Here is a 15,553-nt window from a genome sequence, read left to right on the forward strand (position 1 = left end):
AAGGCGGAATAGGATGATGACTTGAAAAAGTAGAACTCTGATATAACCAAGTTGCTTCCCAGCAAGGATTGAACTAGAACTCCCATCAACTCCTGCAAGCATGACCAATGGTTCAGGATGATGGGAGTTGTAGTCTGGAGTGCACCATGTTGACTACCTCCATAGTATATCCTTGTTCAATGCCAAGAGGTGTGTGTTTTCTTGTTTTCTGGCAGCTCCATGTAATCTCCCTGTAATTTACTATATTTTGTCTGCTGTACTATATTTTGCCTCTCTGCTGTTTCCATTCCTTGGTTTTAGAAAGTATAAAAATGTCCTTGGAGTTGCTTCTGTAATGTATAAAAGTGATAAATGTTGAGCAAGATAGAGATCTGGGGTGCCCAAAGCTTTGATCAAGCAAGCAATATTCTGTACTGGATCACATGTTGCCATACAGAAATCAAGAGCAGCAGAAAAGTAAGACAACACTGGGGCTTACACTGAGATATTCACTGCCACCAACTGCTGTATTTCATTCCCAACTACGCTCAGTCATCTTTGAGCCTGGCCTCGTCCATGGGGCACACTGAACCATAGGTTTAAAACAAACTATGGCTTAATGCGAATGAGCATCAGGGTAGTACCCCTCATCTGCCACACCGCAGATGAAACAAGTCAGAGTCTCACGTGGCCCAAACCCAGGCACATTGTTCATTTCCCCCCCAAACAAATGGCAAGTGCTAGTGATTGGTTGGTCTTTGCTTCCTACAAAAAAAAGAAACTGGTTCAGACAACAGGACAATCTGAATTCTGGCTTGTTTGTGGCACGGCAACAGAAAAAATGGAGGTGTACCTTGGAAAACAGTGCTGGTGCATATTAAGCTAGAGCTTAATTTATACCATGGTGTAACAAGATGTGGCAAACTGGGCCAATATTAGGAACATAAGAACATGAGACGAGCCTTCTGGATCAGGCCACTGTCCACTCTATAGCCCAGCATCCTGTTCTCACTGCCCAGCATCCTGTTCTCACAGTGGCCGACAAGATGCTGTGGGAAGCCTGCAAGTTGGATGTGAGGGTAACAGTATTTCTAGCAACTGGTATTCAAAGGCATAAACGTTGCAGCTATTCTGTCTTCTCTTAGATGTAGTCTGGATCAAGTATGCTAGCTCTCGTCCTAAACCTTTGTCGGGTTGTCTTTAGATTTCTCCAATGCCTGCCAGTCTCTTGACTTCACATACTGCTTCCCTTCCAGAGCTGAGAACAAGTACCGTATTTTTTGCTCTATAAGACTCACTTTTTCCCTCCTAAAAAGTATGGGGAAATGTGTGTGCGTCTTATGGAGCGAGTGCAGCCTGCGCAGCTATCCCAGAAGCCAGAACAGAAAGAGGGATTGCTGCTTTCACTGCGCAGCGATCCCTCTTGCTGTTCTGGCTTCTGAGATTCAGAATTTTTTTTTTTCTTGTTTTCCTCCTCCAAAAACTAGGTGCGTCTTGTGGTCTGGTGCGCCTTATAGAGCGAAAAATACGGTATTTGCTGTTGACAGTTCCAGGCACATTGTAGACAGGCAAAATTTTCAGAGCTGATAACGGCTTAATAATAAAAAGGCTGCAACAGGAAGCCTAAATAGTCCTCCTTTATTCCTTTGTGGTAATTGGCAGCCACATATTTAGGTTTTAATTTCTTGCCCCAAAAAGAGACAGGGAAGTGTCCGTGGACTGATGTTTGCCACCCTGGTGGGTTTTTGCTTAATGTCATCTTGGAGTGAACCTTTTGCATTTGCCTTCAAGTCTAGATTATGGGCGCGTTGATATTGGATTGAGGGCGGCCCTTCCATCGCCCTTGGCTAATTCATGTAATTCTAGCAAACACTGCTAATCCTGGCAGTCAAGCACTCAGTGACTCCCGGCAAGCAATTTATTTCTTGCTGCCTCTCAGCTTTTGAGAGATTCTGCTTTCCCATCATTTTTTGTGTGCAAAAGAATTGGGATGCTCCCATTTCATGTGGGCTTCTTAGGAAAGACAGGAGCGGTCATTCAGCCATACATGTACAGAATGAGCAGAGATGTACGGATGACAGGGCCTTAACTGCATAATGGCAACAATGATCTTCCCAAAGCAATTCCAAAACCCCTAAGCTGGTCTGGCATATGATAATGGGGAAAGGCCAGTGTTGGTGGCATAGTCTTTGTACAGGCAAAAAAAATATGTGAAACCCCAACCTGATGCACCAATTCAAACCCAATCAACACAACATCCATTACAGAATGAATGAAGGACTATGGTAGGTTGGGCCATGTATGGGCCAGGAGTCAGCTTCACCTGCTGAACAGCCTGAAGGCAGAAAGCAGAGTGACTTCACCTGCTGCTGATCAGCCATCAAGGACTCAGAGGTGGAGGTACTGATGAGAACCAGCTGGCTGCAGCTTTCTTAAGCAGGGCTTCCAGCCTCAGTCAGTTTCTGGAAACAATGTGGTTCCTGGTCCAGCCTTGCTGCTTTTTGCTCCTCTTGGGTCATCGGATATCTTGACCCCTGGACTTTCTGACCACGTGAGCTGCTATAGGCCCGACTTTAGGACTGGACCTGACTTTGTTTACCGACTCTGCCTCCAGGCAAGTACCCTTTATTTAAAAAAAAGATTTACTGGGGGGTTTTGTGTTACAAACAGGGAATGGTACATCTATGGTCTCCACTTTCAATTCATAGTCTTTTTCAGTTGGTTTCTGTTTGGCAAGAGACCTTTTTGTCATAGACATCTTGCAGTTGGGGGAAAGGGGCAGGCAGAGAGATGGGGATATTATTCTTTCGTTCTATTGCCTGTTCTTAGTGTAGGGAGGGTTGAGCCAGCATCACACGGGTAGGTCCTTTGTTTGTGCATCTATTTTTATTGATATTTATTTATTTTTATTGCAAGAGGTTGAGTTCCCTAGCTGATTGAGAGTAAGTAACCTATGAGTTCCTTATAGTGTTTGTGTGTGTTCTTCCTGGAAGATATTTAATAGGGCGAGTTCTGGAGTTGCTTCTATTACCTGTTTTGTTATTTTGGAAATTTCCTGCAGCACTGATATCCAGGAGGATTGGACTTTAGGGAGCTATGTGCCTATTGCAATGCAGCCTCTCCAGCATTTAGATGAAGTTCCTGGCTGTGTCTGCTAGCTTCTGTGGTGTTAGGTACCATCTATATATATTTTAGGGTGAGTTTTCGATTTGAATGGTGGTTTAGACCATAGTGTAGACCAGGCACATCCAACTTCCAAGAGAGAGCAATCTACTCCCAGTATAAATAAATTGGTGAGGCTTCGTCAAAGTTGTTGAACTTTTTGGGGGAAGGAATGACCACTGGGTGTGGTTTAGTTCATGTCCTATGTCCTGCTCCCATTGGCTTTTAATTGTGGTAAGGGGGTCTGTAGTGTCTTGGAGTCATATTTTATATATTGTAGAGGCCACCCCTTTACTGTGTCCCTCTTATTAGGAGTTTCTCAAAGCTAGTCAGTGGCTTCGTGGCTGCTGTTTGGTTGCTGGGTTGTTCAGGAAGGCTTGTAGTTGGTGATGGGTTAGCCCAGGGTATTGGATTGCCCCCTAGTTTATCTTGTATTTCCTGTATTTTTATGGGGTTGTCGTTTTTGTAAAAGTTGGTTACCCTTCTGAGACCCTGCTGGTTGGCTGGCCTCACTCCACTGGGCTCTGCGGCACAGGACTTCAACAGGCCAGACTGAAATTATTTTTAAATTATTAAATTATTTTCCTGCAGTCATTTACCTGTTTATTTGCATTTTAATGTTAGGCAGACATAGAGGAAGGATCATGTCAATCTACCCTTGCATGCTTAGAAATGTGAAAGTTTTTTTAATTAAATATTTATTTATATATATATATATTATTATTTTTTTTATTTTATTTTTTTTTTTATTAAATAAATATGTATCCAACCTTCCTCTCAGAGAAGCCCATGGCAGCAACCAAAAAGTGACAAAGCATTAAACACATATTTTACTGTTGTTACCCACTCTGAGCCTGCGTTGGCTGGGGAGGGTGGGGTATAAATAAAAAAATTATTATTAAAAATAATTCCCATACAGATGCTGCCAAGAGAAGATCTCTACTTAAAAAGGTTCATTGAATAAAGCATGTGCCTAAAATGGTTGCTTTTGAAGTGGACCATTACATAAACAATAAGATTACGACCTCGTTTCTGTAAAGTTACCTCATGACATAAGCCCCTTTCAAATGATTTGCTCGTGTCTTCAGTTAACTCAGGGGTGCACATTTGTTTTTGTACAAATGGGTAATTGAACCAAATGGGTTTAATCTGGTTCGGTTGTTCATTTGGCTAAAAGCAAAGGTGCGAGAGGAATGGGGCCAAGTCTTCTTGGGACTCCCATGCAACTCTCATTTATGTCCATTCATTGCATTCAAAAAGAGGGAGGACTTGCTTGGTGTCAAGAGCTAAGCCAGCAGCAAGAGGAGCAGGCATTGTTGTTGGTCCTAGCAGCCACCATTTTGTATTCCACAGAATGCTTAGAAGCTGGATCGTTCCAGGACATTTTAGGGGAACAAAATGGCTGCCACCATTGAGAACTGCCATTGTCTTCCCAAATGCCCAGGAACAACACTGTGTCTAGCCATTCTGAGGAAAAAATCAAAATGGCGGCTGCCAAACACAGCAGCACAAAACATCTTAAAAGGTGTTTATCGAGGGGGAAACGCCGCCAGATTGATGCCTCAGAACAAAATAAATGGAAATGAGTAAAATCTGAAACAACCTAGGCTTTCTACAGTGAAAACGTGGAGTCAGAGTGATTGAGGAAAAAAGGAACATATTCTACAGCCCTATAATGACTCTGCGACTGGGAGTGCAGGGTTCCCAAACAAACGTACATGCACTTCTGTGGATGTGGCTTTTTAAGACCTCAACAAATAAAAGTATATCAAAGATTTGGAGGCTGCCATCACAGTACTTCCTCTCAGTCTGTTACGTGTGCAGTAAAACTACCTGAAAAGGGATTTACTTTCAGTTTGATTTAGCTGGAGCAATATCTCTGTATATGAAAGGAAAACCAGTTAAAACCTAGCCTCGTAACCATGATTCAAACCTTCCCTGTCCTCCTGGCTTTCATTAATCATGATTCCTGCTAGCTTTTAGGAATTAATTAACTGCAAAACAGTGAACTATACATAAAATGCAGCTCAAGGTTTGTGCACTTGACATTTCAGCAAGCTTATGCAGCAGTGAAAATGTCCACAAGCCGTAAAGTGGGAAATGTGCTGAGGTATATTATTAATAAATTTAGAAAGGTCGTGCACACAAGCCCTCAGGTCAGTAGGGGCAATCTATGTATCTGCTGTGTAGTTGCAAAAATGCCTGATGAAGCATACTGATTTCACCCATTATTTGAGGTTCTTGTGAAAGGAATTGGACTAGGCTTGACTTCCAAAGATGGTGGTTTTCTTTTTATATATATAACTTTTTTATTTGATTTTCAAAAACAAAATGAAGGAATAAAGCTGCATCAAAATGTCATACACTCTCACGTATCAAGATTACTCTGAATTTACGGACTCCCCCCCCCACATCCCATCCATGGGTCCTCTTAATTCTGTTTTCATCTGCATATCAACACTTATCCAAAATTTTCACCTTCCTAAATTATCTGTAGTTTCTATTACCTTACAAGTGTATTTAAAATCCCGCTGATGTTTTGACCTGTTTGCAATGATTTTGTATATACATTATAAACATTTCCCCTTTCTTTAAGTTTCTTGTCATCCTGAACTTCCCAGTTAATTTTGCCATTTTGGCATAGTCCATCAGCTTGATTTGCCATTCTTCTTTGGTCGGGGTTGTCTATCTCTGGGCTAGCAGCATCTGAGCGGCCATTGTAGCATACATAAACAGTTTCTTCTGATCTTTTGGGAACTTATTACCTATAATTCCTAGTAAAAAAGCTTCTAGTTTTTTAAAGAAAGGTTAATTTAAACATTTTTTTCATTTCATTATATATAATTTTCCAGAATTTTTAAAATTACATTACAATTCTACCACATATGATAAAAGGTATCCTCTTTTTCTTTGCATTTCCAGCATATATTGGTACTTGTTCTATACATTTTTGCTAGTTTTACTGGAGTTAAGTACCACCAATACATCATTTTCATATAGTTTTCTTTCAATGAAGAACATGCCGTAAATTTCAGATCAGTTTTCCATAGCCTCTCCCAAAGATGATGGTTTTCAGTGGGTTTAGATGACTTGCTAGCAATGAGAATAATATGCAGGGCCAATCTGAGGCATTTTGATGCCTGAGGCAAAAGGCAAGATGCCACCTCCACAGCTGAATCTTATTTTGATGCTGGCAATAGCAGATTATCCTCCAGGATAGCAGGATCGCTTAATGGGGGTGTGTGACAGGGCTATGGCACATCCAACTCTCACCTCCAACAGAGGAGAATGGTCCGGCTCCCAAGAACAATATGTGAGGCTACTACAACCTTTTGCCAGCAGCCACCACCTGAAGCGACTGCCTCACTCTACCTAATGAGTAAACAAACCAGCCCCTGTTTTGCAAAATATGAGTCAGCAATATCAAAAGCAACACGATGGCCAGAAACAATAACAATGTGAACAACTTTATGGAATAATTCAAAACATCAAAACTGAAGTCTCTGAAAGCCCTTAAATGAATCATGGTGCCAGACTTTACCCGGCGGAGAGCAAGCTATGAAGCTTTGTATATTCAGCAAATGTCCAGTTCTGATGTCCAACTCTGAACTCTGCTGAACAGTGTTTCTGGATAACTACTGTTTCGTTGAATTCTTCATCAGCCAATTGGTTCAACACTTGTAAGTAGAAAGATATGTAATTTCTTCATTAACTGAAAATAAAATAGTCAAACGACCAGCACATGCATAACAACTTCAAATAGCGTAGAAATTATAAACTGTAACATAAAAAGTTACATACCCAATCTTTTTTCGAATAGATATAATGAAAAATACTCTGGAACAGTGCTCATGCGATTATGTAGTCACTGTTACTAACAACATTTTTTGAAAAATATATGTAGGCAACCCCAGGTGATACTAATAACAGGGAGACACAGTACAAAGTAACAGCAAAGATACAGATAATCAAATAAAACAATTGAGGTCTAATTCAAAGTTAAGTCCCCCTGGATGAATAGTTTTAAACATAAAAATAAAACGTGTTTCTTGCTGCCGTAACTGTTGCTCGTAATCTTTTCTGATACCAATTGTCTTCTGATTCACCCGTAAAACTGTAAATAATAAATCCGTGTCTGAATGACACCTGAGGTGACTGCCTCACTCTACCTAATGACAGAGCCGGCCCTCACTGTACAATAGCAAGCACTTTTGCTGTCACCCCTGCTTTGTTTTTGTGTCGGGATTTCTTTGGATTTGTGGCTGACTGGGTTGAGGGAGATCTGCTTGTAGCGCCAAATTCATATCCAGTATTAATGTAAAATTACAGGCAATCTATGCACATGTTTAGAAACCGCATCTTGCCATTTTGACCCAAAACGTGGAGCAACTCATTGCGAAACATTTCACTTCTGAAGAACCACAGCCTGTCAGACTTATCAAAAAATTGCAAACAGGGAAAACTGATATTCTTGGAGCTTCTTTATTGGGATAACGCGGTTGCTGGTGGCCCTGCTGTTGGAGGGCATTTCGTACATGGAGAGGCAGCTTTGGGCCCCTTACTATCAGGCTGTTTACTTGGTTAGGCAGCTGAGGGAATCTGCTTCAACTAGCCCAAAGAATTGTTTTCCTTCCCTTTAATTCCTAAACCACTGCATTTGCCCTGCAGAGGAAATTAGTTTGATGTAAAGACGTTAATATGCCCTCAGTTTCACCTGTGTTGTGTCAAAAAAAAGTGTGGATTACTAAAAAGCACTTAATCCTGTTAGAATTCCTGCTCCTTGATTGCAGTCATGGGATTTTTGTCTATCACATGACAGTGTATGTTTTGACTCCACAGAGTGGGGAGTAATGGAGACAGGATGTTTGTGTTACTGTGTTCCGTGAAGTGGGACTGTTGTCCTTTGTTTTTTCTCTTTGCTGTCTGATGCTATAGAGAGAGGGAGCCATGTTGCAGTGCTCTGTGTGTGTTTATATGTAAATAAAGTAGATTAGCCAAAATGCTGAGTTGCTGAGGTCTGTCATGCAACCCTGCGGATCCCTAAGTGTGCCGATGTCTGTTGGCATCGGTCGCTGTGATGTTTGGGCTGAAGAAAGCTTTTGAAGCTCCTGAACAATCGACCAGGAGGGAGGGAACATGCCAGTCAGGCGTGTGTCTCTGCCAGGGTCCTACTCGAGTGTAGGATGAGCTCCTGACAAATCCATCTCTCTTTATCTTTACAATAAATAAATTTTGGATTTACAGCATTCTGATGAGCACCCAGGGGCAGTGGCATAGCGTGGGGGTGCAGGGGGGGCCGGCCGCACCGGGCGCAACATCTGGGGGTTAGGGGGCGCAATCCACGGGTTAGGGGGCGCAAATTACTTGTCTTGCCCCGGGTGCTGACAACCCACGCTACGCCACTGCCCAGGGGTGACGTTGCAGGAGGCTTTCAAGAAGTGTAAATAACAGGAAGACAGGGTTGAGCTGCGAGGCTCAGCATCCCTGCTTGGCTGACTGGCTGAGCCACCCTGCCTTCATCAGAAGACAGTGGCAGTTCAAAAAGAAATCTAACCATCATCTCAGCAATGGCATTTTCTATTGGTGAGGCTGAACGGTGGAGCTGAATGAAAACCCAGCAGTTCTTTGGGGGACACTCTTTAGCTTTTATTTTCTTCTTGTCACTTGTGGAAGCAGGGGGAGATCACTTAGATAAGGAAATGGTCGCCTGCCTTCGATCGCTACAGTTTTTGGTGTTCATCCTTGTCATTGTATGCTGTGAGTTTTTGCGGATGATGATGATGATGATAATAATTTATTTGTACCCTGCCCATCTGGCTGGGTTTCCCCAGCCACTCTGGGTGGCTCCCAACAAAGATTAAAAATACACTAAAATGTCACACATTAAAAACTTCCCTGAACAGGGCTGCCTTCAGATGTCTTCTAAATGTCAGGTAGTTGTTTATCTCTTTGACATCTGAGGGGAGGGCGTTCCACAGGGCGGGTGCCACTACCAAGAAGGCCCTCTGCCTGGTTCCCTGTAGCTTTGTTTCTCGCGATGAGGGTACTGCCAGAAGGCCCACAGTGCTGGACCTCAGCGTCCGGGCAGAACGATGGGGGTGGAGACCCTCCTTCAGGTATACTGGGCCGAGATGGAAATCTTAAGTATAAAATGGACTTTTATTGTCTCTTGTATGCCGTTGTCCTTGTCCATTGCTTCAGGACTACTTCTTTGACAAGTGCCATGTAAATGGAATTAATTGAATCACTAGTTGGGAGTGGGGGGGGGGAGGATGTTTTGATGGCGCAAATAAATTTCTGGCTGCATGCTTGCTTCCCTCACCCCTCTGCAGGCCTGCCTCTTATTTACAACACGGCCCCTGCAAATTTTAAGTACAATTTTGACACTAGCTATTCCTTTGTGCGGATGCGGGTGGCGCTGCGGGTTAAACCACAGAGCCTAGGACTTGCCGATCAGAAGGTCAGCAGTTTGAATCCCCGTAATGGGGTGAGCTCCTATTGTTCGGTCCCTGCTTTGATACGGGACCTAAAAGTTGGTCTCATTCTCTTTTTTAAAAAAATATTTTTATTGCTCAATTTCCACATAACAAATTATCAAACCATATAATCACATACATTATTCCCCCCCCCCCCCGGACTTCCCTCAGCTCCTCTCCCTGATTTCTCCTCACATATTTTCTCTGCATATTATACAATTGTACATATCCTTACATATCTATCCATCATGTTATCAACTAATAAATTTGTGTATGTTTATTCAAAACCTGCCAAGGAGTCCAGTTCATTTTGTTGTCTTTTTAGATAGTTTGTAAAAAGTTCCCATTCCTCCTTGAAGCCACAGTTGTCCTTGTCTCGAAACTGTGAAAGTTGGTCTCATTCTCAACCCCCCCCTCTTTTTGTTTCTTGGGTTGCCTGAGCAGCTAAAATGTTTTGTTATTTCCCCGTCTTGCTTGGCTCTTCTGCGTTCACCATTCTACCTGTCACAAGGGCTTTAAGTTGTGTCTGCGAGCTGCTTTCTGCTCAGCTCCTGAAAAATGGGTACCACTGTCCTCCCAGCCCCCCCCCCAGGCGCATTGTACGACACCCCCCCCCATCCCCTTGCAGTTGGGATTCACACCTGTCTGCTTCTGTTTTTTCCACACAAATGACTCACAGCTTTGATTTTAAACCCTTAGGGGCAGGTTTATTCTAGCATTTACACCAACATAGACTTGGCGTTACGCTCTGGGTGGTCTGGGAAGGGAGATTCTGACTTCAGGTGGAGTTAAATGAGCCTCGTGGGTGAAAGAGGACAAAACCCAGCTATAAACAATCAACAGAGTGCCGTCCAATGCGATTCATGTAGCCGGTGGAGATGCTGGTCCACGAGGCAGCAAAAATGCACTGTTGTACTATGAACATGGGTGGCGCTGTAGGTTAAACCACAGAACCTAGGACTTGCCGATAAGAAGGTCGGCGGTTTGAATCCCCGTGACGGGGTGAGCTCTCGTTGCTCAGTCCCTGCTCCTGCCAACCTAGCAGTTCGAAAGCGCGTCAAAGTGCAAGTAGATAAATAGGTACCGCTCCGGCGGGAAGGTAAACGGCGTTTCCGTGTGCTGCTCTGGTTCGCCAGAAGCAGCTTAGTCATGCTGCCCACGTGACCCAGAAGCTGTATGCCAGCTCCCTCGGCCAATAAAGCGAGATGAGCGCCGCAATCCCAGAGTCGGTCACGACTGGACCTAATGGTCAGGGGTCCCTTTACCTTTTTACTATGAACAGACCTTATTTTTTTATATAAAAATGTGCTGATGAAATGCATTGTGTTCTATATGTCTTTTTGATCTAGCCCCCACCTACTGCAGTTACAGTAAGAAAAAGCATTATGAGTTGATCACTCCTGCCTTGTTTTCAGCTGCTAGCCCAGGACTTTTTTCCCTTGCTTGGACTCATCACTCTTAACGTGTGGAGAACCCAAAGTGTGTCTGTCAGCTCTCCCTGGTTTCAGGGCTCTATAACAAATGGTTGTGAGATTCGCAAGACAGCAATTTGGTGACATTCACACAGCAATTGCAGTGTCAGGCAGGGCAGGGCGGGCAATAAGCACAGAACTACTTCAGTGAATCTTTCTCCAGCACCCAATTAAGCCACCAGGAAGATCCCCAAAGAAATTCTGTCAAGATCATCTCTCTTTCCTCCTCCACTTCTCCTTCGCCACGCCAAAACCATCCCCTCTATTTTCAGCCAATCTGATCAGCCTTGAGACGTGTGATATGTTTTGTCAGCAGTGCCAGGTTTTCAAGTGAGACTTGGGACGGCGTGGATATCAACATTAGCAGCGAGCGTGAACATTCACCCTGTTTGAGATTTCACTTGAATATTGCTGGGAATTCACCGAAACGCCGTTTTCCTTCCTGCTGGAGTGGTACCTATTTATCTACTTGTACTTTGACGTGCTTTCGAACTGCTAGGTTGGCAGGAGCAGGGACCGAGCAATGGGAGCTCACCCCGTCACAAGGATTCGAACTGCTGACCTTTTGATTGGCAAGTCCTAGGCTCTGTGGTTTAACCCACAGTGCCACCCGTGTCCCTTTAATGAAAATATGAACATCCAAAAAAGCTCCCCCCTCACCCACCGTGGCTGACGTAGAATAGAATGTCCCCATTTTCATCTGAGGAATGTTGGAAGGTATACACATGGCCCTCAGATTGACCACAAAGGGAATACAGTTCCTGAGCTGGGAAAGGGTCCCGACCCTTGCTGTCCTCCCTTCATGGCCTGACTAACACCATCACTGATCACTGAGAGAATGAAGGCAACTGATGGCAACATGGTGGCTAGATGATAGACCAAAAAAAGGAAGGTATAGATTACTGGGCAGGGGAATGAACAAGTTGGCGAAAATATGGCTGTCGAATAAATTAGCACCAGCACAAATATTTCGCATTGTGACGCAGCTGGAATTGTAAGACGGCATAATTTTTTTCCTAGTTTCTGCCATACCCGGCCTCTGCGCCGATGGAGAGAGCCTGTCCCTTGATGGATGGGCCCAGATAGGATGGGGCCTAGTCAGTGTCTAAGTAATTGCATTTGCCAGGACTCTCTGCAATTCGCGGCAGCATCTTAATCAAAATACTGACATGCACGCAAAAATTCTCTTCCGGACACCTGAATTTCAAACAAGCCCCCTTTTTTAGCATATCATTCTTCAGGGGAGCCCAGCTGGATGTTCTCTGAGCTATTCAAAGGGCATTGTAATAAGATTCAGAAAAAATAATCACCCACTCTGCCTTTCTCTTCCTTGTAAGCTGATCCACGGCGCATCTCTGCATATTCTTTTTCATGTGATGAAGAACTGAGAGATACAAAGAACAGGCAGAAGTTCATACATATGAATGCACCCATACATAGACCGTGAACTTTTCTGCCTCTGATTGTAACGAGGCAAGAAGTGCTTCAGATATCAATACTTTATGAGAATGGACCAAACGTTGCAGAGGACTGCCAGTTATCTGGATTTATCTTTGTGAAGGGGATTATTGGAATAGCCCCTGATTTAACACTTTTACTGAGGGCAGGGAACCTGTGGTCCTCAAGCTGTTGCTGAACTCCCTACTGTCATCAGAGCCAGGTAGCACAGCCAAGGCCACGAGTAACCCGTTTCTGATTTTATAAAGAAAAATGCTGTGGAAAATTAAGCGGCTCAGGCTATTTTCTCCAGGCGATGCAGAAATCACTGCCGAAATCTGATGTCTCTCCACAATGACATTGTGAAGAATCCCATGATAAATATTTGTTACAAATAAATGTCTCATAATATATTTTCAAAAAAAATATTGGTTTTACATAAATTTATACACAATAGCTATGACCATTCCAAAACACAGAAATAAAAAGGTTCTTTCGAACCTCCTCCCCACTCCCTCCATGGATTCTTTTTCTAAAGATTTTGTCTTTTTCTTTTTTCCTTCATCTTTTACCGGAAAGCATCTATTATATAATCATAGTGACCAAAGTTCATTTCACATTACAAGTGTCATTGTATCCCTGCCAATTATTTTAACTGTCTACAGTGGTCTTTTAAGTATATTAAGAAGTTATTCCAATCTTTTTTTAAAAAAACTTGGTCTTCCTGATTTCTGATCTTTCCTGTCAGTCTTGCCATTTCTGCGTATTCTCATCAGCTTGGTCTGCCACTCTTCTCTCTCTCTCTTTTTTAAAAGATATTTATTGGAGTTTTACAAAAACATGAATTTAAAAGATCATATAAAAAGAAATACAATAAAAGAAACATAGAAAAATACATAAAATAAGAAAAGGAAAATAAAAACAAATCCATTTTTGTAACCCTGACTCGTTATCTTATTTCCTTGGCCTCCTCACACCTCCCCTTTTTGTATTCCCATTTAAATAATCAAGTCAGCAAATCCTTACCCTCTTTCATTTGTCTTAACTCTATATCTTAACATGTTGTAACTCTATATTTTCATCCATTTATCAATTCATTTTTGCATGGTCTGCCACTCTTCTCTGGTCAACACTTCTCTTTCTTTCCATCTCTGGGATAGAAGCATTCTCGCTGCCATATAAACAAACATCCCATTATAAATATTCTCCATTCAGTCCACCTCTCTCTCACATTCAAGGGCAGGGGAGCAAGTGGGATTCCACCAGGTGTCTACATGCTTATTTGACCACATCCTTGGCAGCAGTGAGAAAGGGGTCCCATGCAAAAAGGGCCTTTTCTCGTTAATTGTCAGGAGTGAGCCAGCAGTAAATCACAGCCTTCAAGTTGGAGCAAACTCTTTATTAGCAAGAACACAATCTGCACAGACTTGGCGGAGTGTCAGGCCTAAGGAGCACAGCGTATATATTCTGCTAAGAATAACAGTTTGAAGCTGATAGTAAATTTAAACACAACGTGTAAGTACGATAGTTTTAAGATAAAACGTTTAAATACAGGAATAATGTAGTTTCAAATATATAGTGATATAATATAGAGGTACATGAAATACCAGTACACAACAATTATTTTATACAAGTCTCAATGGCAATCAAAAGAAGTCCATATTATATAGAATCAGAATAAGGAATAAAGAATCAAATAGGGCCGAAAAGGAGTATCCGGAGTGTGAATCAGATGTACGACTCAGTAGTGGTGACCAGGACAGGGCCCTGTTTCGGAGTAAACGCCTTCTTCAGCTCGGTTTTTTGAGGACTATAAATCTGTTGGAAGTCTGTATCATTTAATTCTTTTATGTTTCTTTTTCGACATGCGTCTTAGATAATGGAATGCTCCCAAGTTTTCTTGCGTTTCTCTGAGCGTTCACCTTAAAACTATCGTACTTACACGTTGTGTTTAAATTTACTATCAGCTTCAAACTGTTATTCTTAGCAGAATATATACGTTTTTCTTTTCAACTCTCGAGTAGGAATTATTCCTTATATTGAAACTTGTGGCCTGAGCTCTTGGTATATCCTTTTTAGTGTATTTCCAACAAGAACTCCAATTTCTCTAAGGAGCACAGCAGCTCATCCCTATGGATCAGTTGCCAGGATGGGAAGCTCCCACTGTTCCCTCTTCTCCAGGACTTTTCCCAAGCAATTAGATACTGCTCCTGCATGAAGGCAACCTCTCCTCTGCCCTTTTCACACCTCTTCTGGTTCTGGGAGATAAACGGGAAGGGGAGCTGGTCACAGGAGGGGGAGACATTCATGACTCTTCACCATCCTGATTCCTCTCTGCATCTTGGTCTCCCTTCTCCCATCACCTGCTGCAGCTTCTGCCTCATGACAATTCTGCGTATTAGTGCTAATTTTCCCCAGTATACACATTTTGTACATAATACAGTGGCACCTCAGGTTACAGACTCCGCTAACCCAGAAATAGTACCTCGGGTTAAGAACTTTGCTTCAGGATGAGAACAGAAATCACGCGGCGGCGGCAGCAGGAAGCCCAATTAGCTAAACAGTTTCAGGTTAAGAACGGACCTCCAGAATGAATTAAGTTCTTAACCTGAGGTACCATTGTATTGCACTTCCCCTAACATACTGCATTTTGTACACTATTTCCATAAACATATGCATTTCTGTGCTCGCTATATCGTAAGGTGTACATTTTTCACTTTTCTCGGCATTGCAAAATTCAGAGAATTGCAAATTTCAAACGATGGCTATGTTTTGGTTTGCATCTTGTTTCTGAAAGTGCAAATTGACGTAGGTTCACCTTTAAACGCAAACTGAACTGAACTGTTCCCCAATCGCTGCCACCACCTTTCAGATAAGTGGAAGTCACACCTGTTGAAAGCTGCCTCTGTACTTTGGTTTTCAGCCATTTGACCTTTCAAAAAAACCTGCCTATTTTTAGGATCACTTAATAGCATGGTGGTCGTAGAAAACAAATAGCCTAACCATGCTGGCAAGATGTGTGGGAGT

The 15,553-nt window shown here is 42.7% G+C and overlaps 1 long non-coding RNA gene across 1 annotated transcript in view; it reads left to right on the forward strand.

The window, feature by feature from the left end:
• LOC310745633 overlaps positions 1-15,150 on the forward strand; it is a 233,552-nt gene extending 218,402 nt beyond the window's left edge. The window contains exon 3 of the long non-coding RNA XR_014540255.1: positions 15,083-15,150. This is a non-coding gene — a long non-coding RNA (uncharacterized lncRNA). The remainder of the gene's footprint in view (positions 1-15,082) is intronic.
• Positions 15,151-15,553: the final 403 nt, after the last annotated feature.

This window comes from Podarcis filfolensis (genome assembly GCF_964270895.1).
Source record: "Podarcis filfolensis genome assembly, chromosome: 12".
Lineage (NCBI taxonomy): Eukaryota > Metazoa > Chordata > Lepidosauria > Squamata > Lacertidae > Podarcis > Podarcis filfolensis.